Source organism: Brienomyrus brachyistius, chromosome 14, assembly GCF_023856365.1.
Source record: "Brienomyrus brachyistius isolate T26 chromosome 14, BBRACH_0.4, whole genome shotgun sequence".
Classification (NCBI taxonomy): domain Eukaryota; kingdom Metazoa; phylum Chordata; class Actinopteri; order Osteoglossiformes; family Mormyridae; genus Brienomyrus; species Brienomyrus brachyistius.
The window spans coordinates 16,445,860-16,466,299 of NC_064546.1; the positions used below are offsets into that span (position 1 = coordinate 16,445,860).

Below are 20,440 nucleotides of genomic sequence, written 5' to 3' on the forward strand. Positions count from 1 at the left end.
AAAATGCCCGGTATGCCAGATGGCCAGTCCAACCCTGTGGTTCTTTGTTGAGGTGTGACAAAAAAACAAAAGGGAAATGAAACAGGCAGCCACTGAGGACTCCATTACAAGGTCCACATGATCTGCTCTCCAGCACATTTGTTGGTGTCTTTCAGTGACAAACCAGCTGACAGTCGCACCTCTTTGACAGGGCTGTAGAAATGAGGGCGACGAGAACATCAGTCATGGCGCTGCAGGAAAGAAGTGAAATGATGTTTTTTTTTCCCCCAAGATACTTTGCAGTGGTATCATTACAAACCCGATGTGGTCTTAGGTTTCCTATAATAAGTGCCAGTTAGTGCTAACCTGATGTAATGTTTCTCTAACCCATATTAAGTACTTGGCGTCCAGGCTAATGAGCTCTCATCCTTGCAGGCCCCTGTTCTGTGTTTGCAGTTCCTCCTTCTGCCTTTGTTCTAGGTACTGGCAACTTCGACCCACAGTTCATAGACTTGTAACAACCTGGCAGCTCTGCCCCACTCTGTCGTGGAAGGACTTCCCTCTCTGCCTGCTGTACCCCCTCCCTCAGGACCTGTTCCTGATGTTCCATGTTCCCATCACCCTGACAATAGCAAGAATGTGGTGTGGAACAGCTCTGCAAGTAATTATGCACACTGTGGTATTTTGTGCTCCTTATCTTGCGGCAGCCTGAAGAAACCTACTTTAGAAGTGAGTTCAAGAATGATACCTAAAGGTTTAGCAACCCTTAAATCACCATGAATAATAATAACACAGAAATGGACTCTGAGGAACATTTTTGTACCATTGGAGGTACGTCACCATCGTTTATACCTTGGGGATGTTTCTCAAAGTCCATTTCTGTACCTTAAAAGGTACAATTACCTTCTGCTGGGTAGTCTTGAGGGTACAACTCCAGTGGAAAGCAAAGGTACAAACTGGTACTTTTTTCTGACAGTGTAAGATGTCTTTGTCATTCAGTGTATGTGCTGCAGTGAAACTGCATTTAGATTTTATCCATCCATCAATCTTATATGTCGTTATTGGGGTTAAGTTTGCGGGCAGTGGGGGCTGGTGAGGATATTCAGTTATGTGAATGGTGCTTTAATGCAATAAAGCAGCAATAAAAACTGGCCCTGTAAGACAGCTATTATGCTCTTTCACACACACACACACACAGACACACACACACACACACACTCTCTAAACAAACACAATCACTGCACCCAACTGATCAGGGCTGTCCATAAGGGGGGAGAAAGGGAAAGACTTTGAGGGCCAGAGTCTGTGTCATGGGGTGCATTTCCAGGCCATCACCCCCCCAAATGAGCCATGGTGCATCCCCCCTGCCCCGAAACGCCACTCACCAAGGAAATCGTATTCGATTTCATTTCAAATTTACTTTTCAATAAAGGCGTTCATCCTAAAACAAATAACTCTGGTCTCTGCCAGGGGCAGAGCTAAGGGTCATCTGCCTCCCCCCTCCTTGATTGACAGCTTTTACCGTTCCCCCCTGCATGATTTGTTCTGCTGCCCGCACTGGTTGGAGTGTGGATAATGGTGGCTTTGGATTGGAGAAGGGGGGACATTTGTTAGAATCTTTCAGGGGTCCAGATCTCTCTTTGTGCTGTCCTGGAGTTGCCAGTCCCAGAAAGAAAGTACCCTCACTCACAGGAAAGTACCTACACCAAGCCTGGTTTAGAGCCATGTACCTCCTTATCCAGAGCCAAAGAAGATCTTGGGAGACCAGAAGATGCACTACAAAACCAGCTCATTGGCTTAGGGAAATGTCTTCTTGCTTTCTTCTGTGTTTTGGCTACTGCAGATTGTAGCTCATTTTTAAATAGGATAAATTTTATATCACCAAGGTAAACTGAGAATGTACACCTAACCTGCTCCGAATAGGTTTAAGTGAAAGCTTTTGGAGTAAAACTGGCATACCATTTCACCCAAAACATCTATACAGAACCATTTCACCCAAAACATATATACAGACTACCATTTCACCCAAAACATATATACAGACTATCATTTCACCCAAAACATATATACAGGCTACCATTTCACCAAAAAACATATATACAGACTACCATTTCACCCAACACATATATACAGACTACCATTTCACCCAAAACATCTATACAGACTACCATTTCACCCAAAACATCTATACAGACTACCATTTCACCCAAAACATATATACAGACTACCCTTTCACCAAAAAACATATATACAGACTACCATTTCACCCAACACATATATACAGACTACCATTTCACCCAACACATATATACAGACTACCATTTCACCCAAAACATCTATACAGACTACCATTTCACCCAAAACATATATACAGACTACCATTTCACCCAAAACATATATACAGACTACCCTTTCACCAAAAAACATATATACAGACTACCATTTCACCCAAAACATATATACGGACTACCATTTCACCCAAAACATATATACAGACTACCCTTTCACCAAAAACATATATACAGACTACCCTTTCACCAAAAACATCTATACAGACTACCATTTCACTCAAAACATATATAGACTACCATTTCACCCAAAACATATATACAGACTACCCTTTCAGCAAAAACATATATACAGACTACCATTTCACCCAAAACATATATACAGACTACCCTTTCACCAAAAAACATATATACAGACGACCCTTTCACCAAAAAACATATATACAGACTACCATTTCACCCAAAACATATATACAGACTACAATTTCACCAAAAAACATATATACAGACTACCATTTCACCAAAAAACATAGCCTATATATGAACTGCCCTTTGACTAAATAACAGGGATGGGATATTACTGATTTTCTTATTGAGGTTTTGAGGTTTTTATCCTGATACCAATAATCAGCATTAGCTCCTTTGAGGCTTTAATATAAATTTGGATTAAATTTGCTGGGGAGATGGGGGTGTTGAGTTTGCAGACCAGGGCTGGGGGGTGTATTACCCACCGATCAAAGTCCTATCAAAGTGTGGCTTTTAGTTTGCATCGTTAGTTTGCAACGATAGAAACTAATGATGCCCCTTTTATGTAAACAGGAACAGACACTGATTAAGAAACCCCAAGTCAATTTACCAAGTTGATAACTGCTATCATAGTATCGTCTAACACTGATTGCGGCAGTCAGAGTTAGCTGGCTCTATCGGGTTAATCTGGATATGTTAAACTTATTTCATAGTACACCGCACCTCTCTTTCACTATCTTTTGAGGCTCGGAATCAAATTCTTGTTTATATACAACATCTGTTGGCACTGTGGGTTAGGTTCAAGGTTCTTAAAGGGGATGTTGAAGGCTGAATCTGGGCAATGAAAGTTCGCTATCAAACCTTGTTAAATATGCCTTGATGAGTCCCTTATCTGCATGCATCTTTGAAAGGGAAGCTGTGAGGGCTTCTTCCCTCAGGTGGCACTGTCGTGCAGTGGGTAAGGATGTTAGGTGCCTTCTCCCTGGGCTGCAGGTGTGACTCATGCCAGGAGGATATGGTACACCTAGAATGAACACTGCTGCATGTGAAGATCCACTCGTCTGTGTCCTGTATGAGCTGGAACGCACAGAATTCTCTTATCATTTTATTGCATTCATCCTTCCTAAAATACAGGACGTTGTTTTATTTACCGCAAGGATAATCGCAGTTAGGTGCAGTGCTTCTCTGCTCTATGAAGTACATATTCCTTCCTAAATTATTTCTACTTTTTCATTTGTAACCCTTAGCCTACATTGCTCTTGAATATTGTGTACGGTGTTAATTATCTATTAAACTTAACTCAGTACACTTTATTGTCAGTACATACAGACATGCCTGAATTGTCTGTGGTTCGGTGGCAAACATGCAGTACAGGACAGAATTGCAAGACACTTAGGAGAAACAGTACGCCTTACATTATATGCAAACCTAAAGAATGGTATAGAAATTACAAATTTGCAGAAAAACACAGTACAAAGTCATCTTATGACAATCAATTAGCATAAGCGTACGGTATGCTAAATGACCGCAAAGTGCAAAGGAAGTCGACATAAAACATACATTTAACACACAAAGTGAGCACGAAAGGGGAGCCTTGAATCCATGGCTATCACCTCAAGAGTTATCATCGGTCCATCTGTTCATCCATCCATCCATCCATCCATCCATCCATTTCCAGACTTCCAGTGCAGTGTTCTGATGAACCTGGAGACAAAACATTCATACCTCATTTCTGAGCACAACCAAAGCTTTTCAAAACCAACAACATTTGCATACAGCTGCTGAACGAGATGTTTAAAATGTGTGAATCATGTCAAAAAAATATGTGACATTTAAACTGTGACACAGCAGTGAGTGACACTTTAAGAGATGTACTGACAGCCTTTATCTCAACACACCTGGGAAAAGCAACCCTATCTAACTGCTTTCCACATAAGAATATATAAGAATAAATAAACTGGCATTAGGATATAGGATATTTTATTTTATTCGGTCTTCATTTATACTGTACTGATCACCCATCCAATATTAGAAAATCCCTGGTAATTAAGGGACGCCACCAGCTGCAATGGCAAATGAAGTGACTGAAAGTGGACTGTGGCCGATCCGAGAAGATCCACAGCCCAGGACAGCTCTGGTGGATTGTCCACAAGATGGCAAAGCTGGAATAAACTATGGAAAAATTGTTTTTTTCCATGTGGTCTTCGAGGTATTTCTCATGCCATATACAAGCGTTTCTCAATCCGGTCCTCAGGGACCCACAGCCAGTCCATGTTTTTGCTCCCTCTGAGCTCCCTGCTAGACAGTGAGCTGGGAAGAAGCAAAAATGTGGACTGTCCGTGGGTCCCCAAGGACCGGATTGGGATATGATGCTATATACAATTAAAGGAATATGGTAATGGAATATTGTGCTGCAATGAGGTCGGGCTGCTGTGTGACACCATATGCACACGTTTTTGTAGAAGTCAAACATGTTTAGGGGGGTTGTGAGTATTTGGGAGCATTACATTAAATTTCTTCTGCTTATTACTCTGCACCCTAATATTTACAAACCGCATATTTGCAAAGTACCTTAAAGCAAATTCAATCATGCACTTCATGACGGAGCTTTAGTCAACAGCGGTGGATCGCATAAGATTATAAAGGAGCTGAAAAATTCCTCTTGCCAAGCGACATCGTAGCGCCAGTGCATTGCTCACATGTTTGTGGTGATGCTGGTGCAAACAAACGTACTGTGCTGGCGGTCATAGGAAAGCAAAGCATTTTTGAAAATGATAATAAACAAGTATGCTGCTGGTCTATGTATTTGCTAAACTGTGCCTTTCATTATTTTTTTATAAATAATGTCATCTAGGTTTGTGTAAGTACACTCTATGACGTTCACTCAACTACACTGTCTGAGAAGGCAGATTTGTGTAAGCCCTTTTTTAAGCAACGCGTGACTCTACAGTGGGATCTGTTCCTCATAACAGATGAACTGTATCAGGTTTGTTCATGGTAACTAGGGACTGAGGTACCAGCAATTCCAGCCCAAGATCTTGAGTACCTGGCCTCCTGTGCTTTTTGGTAACCGCGCAATCACACAGTCGCGGTATCATTACTTTGTGCGCCAGTAAGACGCACATATTAACGTCACTCTGACATTGTGGAGCCCAATCAATCCCAAGTAGTCAAATGTAGAAAAACGCACATCCATTAATTCTGAAATGCTGCCACACTGTAAAATTAATGAGCGTTTGCTTGATCACCACCTCACCCTTCAGAAGTCCCACACAGAATGTAAAACACTTGCCAATGTAGACTGTCACTACAAGATAAATCGTCCCTTTCTGACAGCGGTCTCCAAAAGCAATAAAGACAGTGCCTCTACCTGTACCCACATCAGACACCATCTGCAAGGCAGAGCTTGAGGGAAGGTATTGAGCAAACATGTGGTCATGTGACACGGCCCCACTTCCTGTGTTATAAGTAATGTTTATTTATATAGCACTTTTCTCAGACACACGATTACAAAGTGCCTTACATGTTAAGATTAATACATATATAAAATAAACAGAGGTGGCCATTTCAGTTCCAGAAAGGAAAAATCCAGACCAGGATTTTGTTTCAACCAACTACTTGAGTACTATATGACCATTAGTCTTTATGCGCAGCTGGATTTTTACCTTCTGGATCTGAAATTTCATAGTAAACAAATGAGTTTTCAGCAGACATTTAAAACTGTTAAAAGAGTCCGCAGATCTCAGGGCCAGTGGAAGAACGTTCCGGGACTTGGGTGCAGTAGCCTCACAGGCATGGTCACCCCCACTCTTTAAGTAAGGACATGGGACATTAAACGTCCCTGACCAGAGGACCATGGGGACCGGCTAGCCGTGGGTGAAGAAGGTCCACACAACAGTCCAAAATGACACCTAGACTCCATAATTTCGACGTGATGGGATGATAAAATTCCAATAGTCTACCTATTCTTAGGGATGGAGCTATCAGGAGAATCACATTATATCCTCATTTAATCGTAAAAAATTATCACTCATCCTTATTTGATGGCACTCAGATCATGCTAAGTAATGTGGTCAGGTCTAAAAGATACATCTGCTTTCTTTGGTGCATACAGATTAGGACTTTCTAAACCTTTGTGCTCCTACACATTTGCCCCATGCTCATCATTTTTACCCCGGTATTCTCATATCTGTTCCTTGCGGTTGGAACCGAAGCACAAACTTTCCGGGTACATACTTGCCCTTCTTATGTGCTGAGTGATGCTTTAAGGTCTTCCCTTTCTGGGACACACACCAGTAAGGGAAATGTCTGAGCTACACACCGCCTATTCACCTACAACATGGGAAAGTTGGAAATCACAGAACAGGGGCACGCCTGTAATATATCGGCAGGCTTTCGGTAGTGCCGTGACGATCAAAGGCAGTAGGATTCAGCCGACCAGAGTCCCACATCACCTGCTCTGTTCACCCTCCAGGACAATGATCACCTGCACATTTTAAATGAAAAGTGTGTCCTTCCAGTAAGCACACATTGCGTCAAACGTACAGCCTCGACCACGGTGGTCTCATCAGTAATTTATTAGTCACGGGCAGCCCTTGTAACTCGTGCTGCGTGGCCATATTGAGTTACCGACTTCCAATGATAATGTCATTCAAGACCCTCTGTGTGGACAAGAAACGCAAATTAACGTGCATTCCTGAAGATTACTGCTTCCCTGCAGATTTTCCCTTGGTGACAATTGTTATTCGCAAACCTGCAGTCGCCATTAAGTACATTAATTTTGCAATCCATCTTTAAATGCTTATTCAAGTGTAACTAATTAGTTTATAGTGGAGCTGCTAAGCAACTGATTTAATTAACTCATCAAGCGTTTCATCTCCATCCTCTTACAGGCCTGCTGAGCTTCATCTGCCCATCTCACTTCTTCCTGCTGTTCGTTAAGGAAATACTTAAATCCTCACACAGTCTCACTATTTTCATTTTTTTTTCTCTACGAAAACAAGCGATGAAAACAAAGAAATGTCTGAGGGGACACAACAGCAGTCCCCCACCCTCCCTCTCCCCCCCACCAGTAGCTTCTAACCCTTTGACTGCAAGTCCAGTTTCCAACAATATGCTGTGGTGAATCTTTACTGAAAATCAACTGGGTTTCAATAAACACAGGATACAAAATTAGATCGTGAGTATAGCTGGTTAGATTTTACGAGGGTGAGATGTTCTTTTTTCAAATTCCAGCAGTTCCCTAAATAAGCGAATTTACAATTTTTATAACTCACCAAGTATAAACAAGTTTGACTGTCTGTGAACGGAGCAGATTTTTTTCATGCCCTGACGGAAGGCTGCTGGGAAACAGAGACAATTAATTGTCACACTGCAAAGAAACGCTCGACCCTTGACCCCCCCCGAGAAGCAGCTGGAGGATTTAGGAACTGTCCCGCTCCGTGTAGAGAGCGTCGAAGGTGGGAACGGAAACCAAGAAACACAATCAGAAACTGGCCTTTGAATTGAGCGTAAAATTTGTAGTCATATTTCCTGGGGTGAAATATGTTTTTTTTTTTTTTCTTCGAGAAAAAAATAAATAAATTCCTATTTTTTCAGCTGAATCAACTTGACTTTGCAGGGACACTCCTGAGCAGACTGTTTCACTGAGAAGCCATAAACTATTTCAAGGTCACCTCTACAGCATGCCTGCAGTCACAGATGATAATGAGAGTGTAATTACGCTCGCTCCCCAAGGTGGTACGGAGAGGAAAACCCCCATCCTCCCGAGCTGCTGACTCTCTGGTCCTCCATGTCACAGTCTCTGGCTTCCAGCTCCCTGTTCAGTTACGTGTGGTACAACACATCCGCTACTGGTAGATCTTGTCTACTGCGTATCAGGAATGATATCTTTGCAGTGTTGCAAAGAGAACTCAGGGCCTGCTTTATCAGCACTCTCCAGCTTCGTTTTTACAAAGATTTCATGCATTTTAAGTAATAAAATATGACACTTTAATAAAAAAAATATTATTACACATTTCAAGGGTATAGATTTGGGTATGGATGGCAGGGACTTGTCTTTATCAATATTATAGGAGTCCCATGTATGTTTTAGGGAGCAGGGGTTTCAAAGCTGATTTGGAACCGATGCTGAAATAAAACCTATGGCTTTGACACATTTTCACTTCTGACTTATTACAAGGAACTAAGCTGGATTTTTCTAGAACATCCAGTTTACTAATATTTAAAACTATACTATCAATTATTCCCTTGTCCCTTGAAGGAAGACGATCAGTTACTGCTCATGTCAAATAATAACTGTAAACACAATAGAAGGACACATGGGTTTCTGGGACTGAGCCAGAGTTACGGGTCTGGTGGTCTGACCTGTGGAGACATGCTGGACGTGCTGGACATGTGGACACGGTGGATCAGTGGAATCGAAATTGTGCTAGATCTATTCACTCACTACTGTTAGGGTCCTTTATGAGATGCAGTTTAACAATGAACTAACTAAACGGAACTCCGGACTTTCTCAGGTTTCCACGAATGAAGATGAAGGCTGCTCTCAGCCTCACACATACTCTCGCATGCCCCTGGAGTAGAGTTGTCCAGCTGGGGGGAGCCCAGGACTCAATCTCAGCCTGCCAGTTTCCTGCCTGGGCCACGGACTTTATGTACAGACAGGATGTAATGCTTCTACAGCTGATCCACATCTGAGAAAACAATGTGTCATTGAAAATGAGCACACACCTTTCTTTACCCCGGCACGGCCAAGACTGGACGCGGCTTGACAAATCTGCAGGGCCTGATAAGACTGAGCTCATTATGCCGAAATATGAAAACAAATAGGCAGTGCAGGAAATGCAGTCTTATTTTAGATGGCGTCATGTACTGTGTGAGAATGCATGTATATGTGTGTGTGTGTGTGTGTGTGTGTGTGTGTGTGAGTGTGTGTGCGAGCGGGTATACCTATCCTTATGGGGGACACAATGTCCCCATAACGTGATAAACATCAGTTTTTCAGGTTTCCTGGTCCCCATAAGGGAAAACTCTATTTTATAAAAATCAGTGACTGCTATGAAAAAATTAAAAATGCAAAACTCTTGAATTGTGCTTGGTTACCTATGGTTATGGTTAGAGCAGGGTGGGGATTAAGGTTAGCGTTAGCATTTTTCCCATAGAAGTGAATGAGTGGGCCCCATAAGGATAGGTATACCCTACGTGTATGTGTGTGTGTGTGTGTGTGTGTGTGTGTGTGTGTGACCACAGTAATTATGAAACACCATGATGAAATTTTGTTTGCTTTTAGAAATGTTTTGTAGACGTGCAGGACTCTGCATGCATGCTCTGGGACACCTCATTTCAAAGACAATTGGCAGAGTGACACATCTGACCTGCACACTGGGGGTCAATGATTTAAAAGCGGATTGGCCGCATCCTAACTTCCCCTTCTTGTTCCCCTACCCTGTCGATACAGGCCTCCATCTGGTCCATTCTCCCCTAGGCCACTCTACTTAACCTGCTTGCTGGAGGCCACCTCCCGGGGGGTTTGGGGACAACGACCGGCACACCCTGCCCTCCTTCCCACAGGCTGTGGGGGAGAAGATGTGCCGTCATTCCCAATTAGGATCGATCCCTCTCGAATGTGAATCAGGCAGCTTTTGGATAGCTTAGCAGGATGCCAGAACACGGGAGCCAGGTCACGGAGGGCCCCCCGCCTGCCTGTTTAAAGTGGTCCGCTGGGATGGAGGAAGGTCACGGAGGAGTCAACCTTCAGCATCTCCGTAGGGCCGCCCATGAGATCGAGTGACTTTGAGGAAAGCACTTTGGATCGGTAGCTGTAATCTTCCTGTTAGCTGTGCGGCGTCCCATCTCATCACTCAGAAGATGACCCCCCCCCCCCCCCCGAGCCCCTTTTGTCTGTGGTCCATTTTAATGTTACAGGACCCCCACTTCATTTAACTTCCCTGTACCCCATTCAAACCTGCTAGAGCATTTTCAAGATTGACAGTGGGGCCTATTTGCGCCCCCCCCCCCCAAAGATGGGTCCTTTTCATTAATAATGAGTGCACTATTACAGGTCCCTACCCTGACTCACGGTGCACTGACTTCCAGACCTTATGTCATGCACTCCAGCCCCTGTCGTGGTGAATCCATTATAAAGCTGTGTTTGGGGTTACTCCAGGTCAACCTTTTTAATAAGACACTTAAACCTGTGTCCTTCAAGAAGGAAGACAAGGGTTTATTTCGAAAATGGGGCAATGGTTTTTGATAAGGGCCACTTGAGAAATGCTGCAGAGCGTCAGGAATTTACGAAAGTCAGCAATAACATTAAAACCACTGACAGGTGAAGCGAACAGCATCGGCTGCCTCGTTACAGCGGTACCTCTCAAGGGTGCCATCATATATTAGTTGAAGTGTTGGAAGCAGGAACAAAGGGTAAGCGGAAGGGTCTGAGCAACACTGAAGGGCCAAATTGTGACGGCTAGACAACCGGGTCAGAGCATCTGCAAAACGGCAGGTCTTCTGGGATGTTCGGTATGCAGTGGTCAATACCTACCAAAAGGACGGCCAACAAGTAAACCAATAACGGGATCATAGGTGCCCAAGCCTCATTGATGCACTTGTGGAGTGAAGGCTAGTCTGATGCCACAGGATCAGATCCTACTGCAGCACAACTTAATGCTGGTTATGATACAAAGGTGCCAAAATTGCATGGCAGCCTGCTGCGTGTGGGGCTGCGTAGCAGCAGGCTGTGCTGAGCCCTGTCCTTCTCCGGAAGTGCCTACAATTGGCATTTGAGCATCAGAACTGGACCATGGAGCAACAGCAGAAGTTGGCCTGGTCTGATGAATCACGCTTTCTTTCTACTATGTCTTGTGGACGGCCGGAATGCGCGTGTGTCGTTTACTTGGGAGACAGATGGCATGAGGATGCACTATGGGAAAAAGGCATGTGAGCGGAGACAGTTTAATGTTCTGGGCAAAATTAAGCTGGGAAACCTGTTCCTGGCATTCATGTGAGTGTCACTTCGACATGCTCCAATTACCCAGACATTGTCGCAGACCAAGTACACCGCTTCATGGCAGCAGTATTCCCCAATTGCAGTGGCAAACAACACCAGTAATCTAATTAAACATCTACAAATTAAACATAAGAACGAATATGACAAAACTGAGCACAGAGAGAGAAAATGTCAAACGATAAACCTTGTGCAGTGAACATAACAGAATGTCTTACCCACTATCAATCAGGCACAATGTTGCAGTAGCGGTACGTGGAGAGCACAGTACTCACTGAGGTGTTTACATGCCATAAAAGCTTGTGAACCACTGCTTTCGAGGTTTAGCGGATAGTCTGTATATCATTCTATTCAGGCGTTCACTTTTTTCAGCAAAAAAACTATTAAGTGCCCCACTTGGTGCTGCATTTGGGGGAGGGGGGATTCATTACTACTGTTAATCCCAATACTTTTAAGTTAAAATATTGCATACTGGTTTTTTGACGTCGCACAGCCATAATTGATATCAGTATCGGCAAGTACCAGGAAGCATGCATCACTACTTGTACTCAGTCAGAATGGTATTGGTGCTTCCCGAGTCAGAGCTGTTTTGGTAGCATGAGAGGGACCTACACAAAATTAGGCAGGTGGTTTTAATGTTGTGGTTGATCGGTGAATATGGTTCTAAACATTTGGTGTTTTTGTATGGTATCAGACTCCCGACAGGTTTCATGGAGATCCTGCTTTACAAAATCACTGTGCATTTCTATGTCCCACTAAGGAAAGAGCCCAGGGTATAACAGTGTGAGCAGGACTGACTTACCTGCAGGTTCTGCTCTCCTAGAGCTAACTGTTCCGGCTCCGTGGGGTTCCTGAGGTTTACAATCAGGGGGAGAGCTCAGCTGGCCAGGCTCTTTTGAGGGTCCACTGGTACTTTAAGAAAAATATCATAATTGCTGTAAAAGAAAAAACAGTAATAGTAATAGTCACTGCGTTATACATACCCTCGTAATGCATTATAATGCATTCATAAAGTATTATAAACATGTTGTAAATATTTATAAAAAGGCATAACTCATTATAGCCATGATCATTATTATAAATGCTCTCATCTATAATGCGCTACAAATATCATAATGGCTTATACTGACCGTTATAATGCATTATGAAGGTATTTATAGTTTATTACAGCGGAGATCATTCATAATGTATAATAAACCTGGCTATAATGTGTTATGTCTTTTTATAAATATTTATAGCTGTGTTTATAATACTTTCTGAATGCATTATAATGCAATTATGAAGATATCTATAATTCAATTATATGCCTGCTTTAAGTAAAGTGTTACACTATTAATTTCTTGGAGTATTTATATTCATAGAAATTACAATAGTTTACTTCGATGACAAAAAAATCTGTTGCCAAAATTTTGCTGCGGCTGCGTCTCTTTTCACAAGGACCATGAGCCCCAGCGGAGCGGCTGCAGCGGGTGGAAGGCGAGACGCAGAAAAACGGGCCGGACAATGGAGTCCCTGTGCAGGGGGTGAGGTGGCGGGCGTGCCGGGTGGCAGTCGCATCACGGCAACAATGTCGCGTCGCCGACATTCCCAGGCCGGGGATCGCAAGCGGGAGCCGGCAAGGCACAGGCTACGGGCCGAAAGAACATGAAGAGCTGCTCACTGTCACTTCAAACGACTCCCTGTTACCCTCCTTTTCCCAGGTGGACCCTACATAAAGGGAACCTGATCGCTGGGGACCTTGGTCTTTTGTCGCTAGTTTTCAAAGAGGCCGTCCTGCCAGTTCAGGGCCTTTGTAATGGAAACCTCCACTGTCATTCTGCCTCTTTTATTTTTAGGCAGGGCTATTATTGTTCTTATACCCTCGGCTTTGCTGGTTGGACAAGGTCACTTTTTTTGTGAAGTCCTCCCCTCATTCCCCCCCTTCAACAAGTGTATATTATTAGGCCTGTGTTCCCGAGTGAGTGGAATCAGTCAGTATGGGGACCCTGACTCACAATGATCAGAAATCAGATTATATTTTCTCATGTAAGAAATGACTGGCCTCGAAGGGACAGGATTGTTTGGATAAAGTTTTGGGGGGGGGGGGAACACTTCCAGACTGCAGTGTTCCATCTGGCTGCATGAAAGTGGTATAAATGTAAAGCTACTATGCCGTAAAGGGCAATTTAGGAGCAAGGGAGGCAGCCCTCCTGGTCCATCTAAGGAGGGAATCAGAGGGTCTGACAGGCTGACTAGGCCTTGATCTCCTGCAATTTACTACAAGACAGCTGGCCCCTGTTGGAGAGGGGGGTCTATTTTAATGGTGCTGAAACCCAAACCCCACTGGTTTTACATGTGGGTCCAGCAGTCAGTGTTATTTGGGGCTCAAACTGCGTAGGTTTCGCTCCTTTGTTGTTGGATTTCCTTCATCTTTCTTAGCGACGTAGGGGGTAGCGGTTTCCAGGTAATCCATTACTCACTCGTGATGGTCCAACCAGCTTCCGCCCTGCTCCTCTGTTATTATTGACAGGGCTAGATGAATAATGTATCAGACACTCTTGGGGACAAGTCATTCGATCTGGGAAACTTGACCAAGCCTGTAAGAGGCGTGACTAGAGGATAAATGAGAAGGTGTACAGGGGACCTGTGAGAAGAATAGGCATTCAGCAGAAGCCAAAAATAAGTGTACGCATGTGTGTGGACAAACAACTAACCAGCCATGCAGTTAAGGCAGAGAAGAGAAGGGACATTCCTCCACCGTGTAGTATGTGGGGCCTAAGCTTAGCTATTAAACCTATAAAATTAGGGTGCTGTAGTGGAGTAATCTTTGGCAGGTGTCACTAACAACCTTTATGAATGCCACACTAAATGGACAGAGACTGAGCCAGTGAGTGGAGGGTAGAGCAACTAAACACAGCTCCTATTTCTTTTTCCGCTTTAGAAATATAGGTAGATACGTGCGTGGTTTGCTCTCTCTGTCAAGCTGTCACGGCACGTTTCCTTGCCATTATATTTATTAATTATATAATTGATATTTAAAATATGACCAGTGTTGTACATCATGAGGATTAAACTCCTACACCCCAATTTAAAAAACGAGCGATACATATTTTTCCCGCGAACGTATCGGAAAAGTCGCAAAGGATGCGTCCTTCTGGCTCAGGCGCGTGATTACAGCTCGATTTTCGGCAAATAGGAAAATGAATCATTATATGTTGAAAAAATTAACGATATATTTGATGCAGTACCCAGTCTTATACGTATAACCTAAAACGCGGAAGAAATGTCCGACTAACCTCTACTGTAATCAGCCTACGGGACGTTTTTTCCGATGTAATCGTCATTCTCCTGTTTCACAAGGTAAAAACTGGTCCAAGACGCTTCAAATTCACCTCATTATCTCTCTATCCAGAAATATAACATTTTAATGTCTCGTACTCATTTGCCAACATGTGTCTTGTGTTGTTATTTCTTTCAAAAATGACACTAAGTAAAAATAAGTTTAAGACTTTAACTGCTTAAGCAAAAATATTGGTCAGTTTCACTCTCAGTTTTCTCACCGAAGGCTACAAAAAACACCCCACTGAATGGTGCGTGTGCCTTGCCACAGGCTGGCGTCCAGTCCTGGGTTATTACGTGGCCATATGCCAATTTTGACCCCGTATAGGCCAAGCGGTATAGAACGTTAATGAATTTGGTATTAATATCACTAAATGTAACCTGGGCCAATTTTCAGTTTTCATCGGCCAGCACCTACAGTCCGTTATCTTGGTGCCACTTCCCTGAGGTACAGCTGGGTGACGCGCTGCTTTGGGTAAGTCTCCTCACTTTGCATTTTTACACTGTTATTCTGAATAGATGCTGAGGTTAATTGGAGGTAGCGAATTTCCCAAAGGCGCGTGGGAGTGAATGTGTGCCTTGTGGTGGGTTGGTGCCCCATCCTGGGTTGTTCCCTCATAGCTTCCGAGATAGGCTCCAGATTCCCTGTGACCCTGAATAGGACGAGTGGTTTCGGAAAATGAATGGATGGATGGATTTAGTTCAGTGCATGTAAATAGGTCTCAACGTGGGGAGAGAGAGATGCTCACTCTCGACTACCAGGGAGGGGGGGGGGGACCTTCACATGCTCAGGTACCACTCAGGATGATGAGAAATGAGCTTGCACCGATCAGCAGTGTCTCCCTTTTAAAGGGGTTACATGTCTAGACTCTAGTCTCTATTTCTGCTCGAAGGTGTACTTAAAGAGAACTTAATGTAAACAAGTGGACATTGTAGTGCAACTACTTTTGAAAAGAATCTTCACAAGCATTTTTGCATGTTTCTCATTCAGGGTGCTTTTCCTAATCATGCTTGGTTAGGGTGAGCCACCCAATCCATGTCAGGAAGGACACTATGAGCTATTTCAGGCTTTACAAGCTACTTCAAAAAAGGAAAGGCTCCCATGCCCGGCTAAATTATTTGGTTCGTCTAACACTTTTACTTGCGTGTTTCCTTGACTGAAAGTCTCATCCAGCTGTTTTACATTAACGTTAGTGACACGCGCCTGATTATAGGAGACTGACCAATCAGCACACAGCAAGAACTGAGTGCTTAAGTGAAATCTGGGTCCTTTGAAATTGTTGAAACGGTCGTTTACAAACCATCATAGCTCATCGCGTCTCTTCTGACATGGAATAGGTGGTCACCCTATGTTTGTTTCTAGTATTCCTATCTATTGTCATTCTACATATACAGCTTAGATCTGTATACACATCAGACTCACCTAGTCCCCTTAAAGTATTGCCACGCCTGTTGCACTGCAATTTTAATGAATTAGTAATAAACAACCTGCAAGATTTGCTGTAGCGTAGAGTGGATCAGGTATCCACAGATGCATTTATGACAGGTAAGAGACTCCATGCTAATGACAGAACCCCCCCTCCTTCACCTTCATCTAGGACTTAGGACTCTACACTCTGGACCAGCAGCTCCACCATTCAGGCCATAAAGCCCCTGAGAGCTTACAGTCAGAACCTCCACTACACCTCATCACCTCCTGCTGTTGGAGTGTTTTGCCAGGGTGTCTTGATGTTATTGTCCCTCATTAAGCCCCTGAGCTTTTCTGGGATTCCCCCCGCCCCCGAAGCCTGTGAATTACTAACAGAACATAGTAAATATGGCCTGATCTGGGAACTCCCCTATGCTTCCATGATGCTGGCTGTGGGGGACCCTTCGCTGCCTTCCAGCAGACCCCTCTCCGTGCCGCAGTATCCAGAAGTGCCCTGTTATTCTGCCCAGCCCTAAGAATGCGCCCATTGTGCAGGAGGTACAATGCGGCCTTCCTCCTGCGCCCCCGCTTTACCGTGGTTCGTGCCATATTTATACAGCAGTGGCTTTATCTTCACCGTGCCGTACACAGGCAGCTGTCAGCAGCCGCTGGGTCTGTCCTGCCGATAGTGCTGATAAAAGACTCCTTTCTCGACCCACCCTGGTAGAAGGCGGAGTGGTAGGCCAGTGGGGAAGTGCTAACAATGTGGGGATACTGTAAAGGCTAAATCACTCTACGTCACACTAATCGTTATGAGCGGATCTATAAATGATACTTGGTTTTAAGATAAACATTGCTGGTCCCACCCGGGAAGAACTTATCGCGTAAAGAACAAAGGATGACGGCAGACTTTATAAAGCCTAATTACATTCTGTATTTCTATGGGCATAGATATGCAATAGGACGGCAATTTGCTGGATCAGCCCTGTAATTAAATCTGTGTGGTACTATCTGTGCGATTTCGGTGCACTGACGACTGCTGCGTGTTACTCACGTGTAAAGCAGAATTCACACGCTGCCTGCCTGCGCCTGTCACGCATTCCTATCACCACGGAATTTCTGCACATGGCCATTGCCATTCTTAATAACTATGCTTTATTTAAACAGCTAAACCTATAATGGATTTGAGGATTTACAGATATCCTACTAAAATTTAAAAAACGTATTTAGGAAAAAACCCAGGAGAGTACTGATTAGTCCCTGGCTTCACCCGTATTCTCAGTAATGGTTCAATTAAGAAAATAGATCAGCAGTTTAGATTTGGTTATTAAAAGGGCAATTTTATGCATTTTCCAAGAAAATATGGCTTGGTGGCTGTGGTAGGTTGGAAGGTGAAGCTGAGAAGTGTGTGTGGTCAATGCGAAGCTCACTAATTACTGGGGGTTGCTCATTTAAAACTAATTTGGATAGTGTTTTCAGGAGGAATTTACAGTGTGTGTGTGTGTGGGGGGGGGGTTCCACTGTAAATCTGACATCAGTAATAGCTATGTGAGCACCAGGGTAATTATAAAGTAAATAGCTGTACTTTCAGTCTGTCCCTAGAAATGAAACGACTGAAACCTGAACTGAAATTTAAAAATATAAAAAGGTAAGTAGAAATATATCTTTAAAATAAAAAAAGAACTAAAACTAAACCAAAATTTTAAATAACTGAATTAAAAAATCAAAACAATAATTATACCGGTGAACACATGAAATTGATGTTACTATTGGGGTTAGTCTGGAAATTGCTGGTTACTTGACGTTACAAATTTGCTAGAAAAGAATGAAAACCTGACTTCAGCAAATGGTTTGATGTTTTTTTTTTTTATTTAGGTCTGAGTGAGTTTAGTAGCTTTAAAGCTTGTGCTGAATGGTTGTCGTACTTCCACACTGTCCACGAATACCAATGATTATACTAATCACTGGACAAGTGTCCAACATGGGTTAGTTTATAATACAATAAAATAAATAAATATCCTCAAAAGGGCTTGTACTTATTTTTAGTGAAACCATGCATTACTCTCAGAAATTTATGGAAAAATAATTTTTCTAGCTACATACTTTTTTGTTTCAGAAAAAACTAATTTGAATCAGAATAACTTTTTTTTTTTTAAATATTAATGTTCCAATTTAGTCGGAACACTTTTCAAAATGATATTTCTATAACAAGCAACCTCTTTTACTGGTTAATTTGTAACTATTTTCCTCTTTAAGTAAGGTTAGCTGTACCTGGATTATAAAAATAGGGAAGGGATTTTGGTAATAGTTAAGCACAATACCACAAAGCTCTGACATCCTGCTCAGCTGAACCCCATCCCTGTTCTCTGCGCTGCCTGCTGTCGATTCCAGCTCTCCCAGTCAGCCTGACCCTGTAAAGCAGGTAAAAGGTAGACGGGAGGATGGGTGAAAACAATATCATGTGCAGAGTGCAGGGCATGTATCACAGAGCAAAACCACAAACAGGGTAAGATCAAGCTTGCAGATAGTGATTCCTGTTTTAAAATCTAACGGAAATGTGGACAATTCAAGCTGTTACTCAGGGCTTCTTGGTCTGATAATACCTTTGTTTTTTTGCTATGTTTTAGAGGGACTCTTTCAGAAGATATGCCAATTTGGAGAGTGAGCACAGGTGTGGTGGTATTCCAAACCCTTAATTTGCTGCTTTGGCCCTCAGGATTTTATATCTGTAGGCGTGTGCATGTCTGTATATGAGTGTGCAAGAACTTGCATTTACATGTGTGCGTGCGGGGTTGCGAAAGGTTGTCTTCAGATAAGTCTGTGGGTGAAGTGGCCCTGTTCCGTTCTCACTAAAAAAACTAAATTCCTCTCAAAGATCAAATAGGGGATGAAATGTAGAAGCTAAATGTTTCGCTGTATTTGGAGAGCAGTAACTCTGTCTAATGACATGGGTTTGACTTCTTACAGGAATTTACCCATAAAAATACGTGGACTGAAGCTACCAGGGCAGAAGTGGCTGCTGAATCATCCTCTTCAGCTGAAGGGATGTATGCTGTATTCCCTCCATATAGACTGGGAGTGACAGTGTGATGAGCAGATTTTTGATGGGGGAATAGTGATTTTTTTATTTTTAAAACCTGCAAAGATACAGATTAATAGCGTGCAAAATGACACGCTACATTTCACTTTATTTTGGTAGTAATCAAGGCTCGTTTTTAATTGCTAATGTCAATGTCAAGAGAAAGTATTCAAGACTCCGGCCAGAACAAATCAACAGCATTAAGGACTCACCGCCAATAGAGGTGTTCCCTGTGCTCGCAGTCACATCCCTGTGAATCTACTGCTTTAACACCATTCTTATGATGTGTGGCTCAGCATAGTTCGGCAACGCTGCCAAATTGCATCTTATTTATATCTCGCAAGTATACCAGTGCAGAGAAAAGTCAAGATGCGATAATTCTGAGGTTGTGGAAGAGGATGGGATAAAATTGCTACTTATTATTTTTTTTTCCTGCATTCATATACAGTAAAATATAAGTTTTCATGCCCCTGGGCTGTGAGGTTAAACCAGATTTTTCCATTAAGCATCCAGTTGTTCTAGAAGGTAAAAGGATCTGCTGAGCCAATAAATGCGAGATAAACAGTATCATTCTCGCATTCCTATAAGGAATATAGGGTTGGGTCAGACCACTGAGTGTTTTCACATGCAAGAAAAAAACAACAACAACTTTAACGATTGTGTTCTTTCAAGCCCAAATAAACATTGTGATTGGTTAAAAAAAACATCCAAAGCAAACCAAATGGAAATCCAATTAATCTATTTATGTATTTTTTTTTCCTGCAGTACATTAATCTTTTTTGATGTCTAGTGAACCTTGTAGTAAATTAAATAGCTTTTTGTTTGTACCGTGACCTTTTCTTTTACGAGAAATTTTTCCTTATCAGCTTTTTGTAGTGACGAGCCGCTCTTCCCGTTTTTTTTTTTGCAAAGTGTTGGTCGGGGCACATGATAAAGTACCCTGAGATGTGACCAGAACGATAAAGATCTCCACCTCACGTCCCAGAAGGGACTTGGCTTTGTACTTTGGAGAAAGGTGCTCGACCCAAAATAAGGTGAGACTAACGCAAAAAATGAACAATCACTGAAATGCATGGCTAAGATTCGGCTTGTGTTACAATCCATATCTCCAGCACAGT

The 20,440-nt window shown here is 42.8% G+C and overlaps 1 long non-coding RNA gene across 1 annotated transcript; it reads left to right on the forward strand.

Annotated features, from left to right (window-relative positions):
* The first annotated feature begins 14,684 nt into the window (after nt 1-14,684).
* On the forward strand, nt 14,685-19,988 carry LOC125707920 (uncharacterized). The gene is made up of 4 exons (XR_007382390.1): nt 14,685-14,856; nt 15,233-15,310; nt 18,871-18,914; nt 19,211-19,988. It is a non-coding gene; the product is annotated as an uncharacterized LOC125707920 (long non-coding RNA).
* Nucleotides 19,989-20,440: the final 452 nt, after the last annotated feature.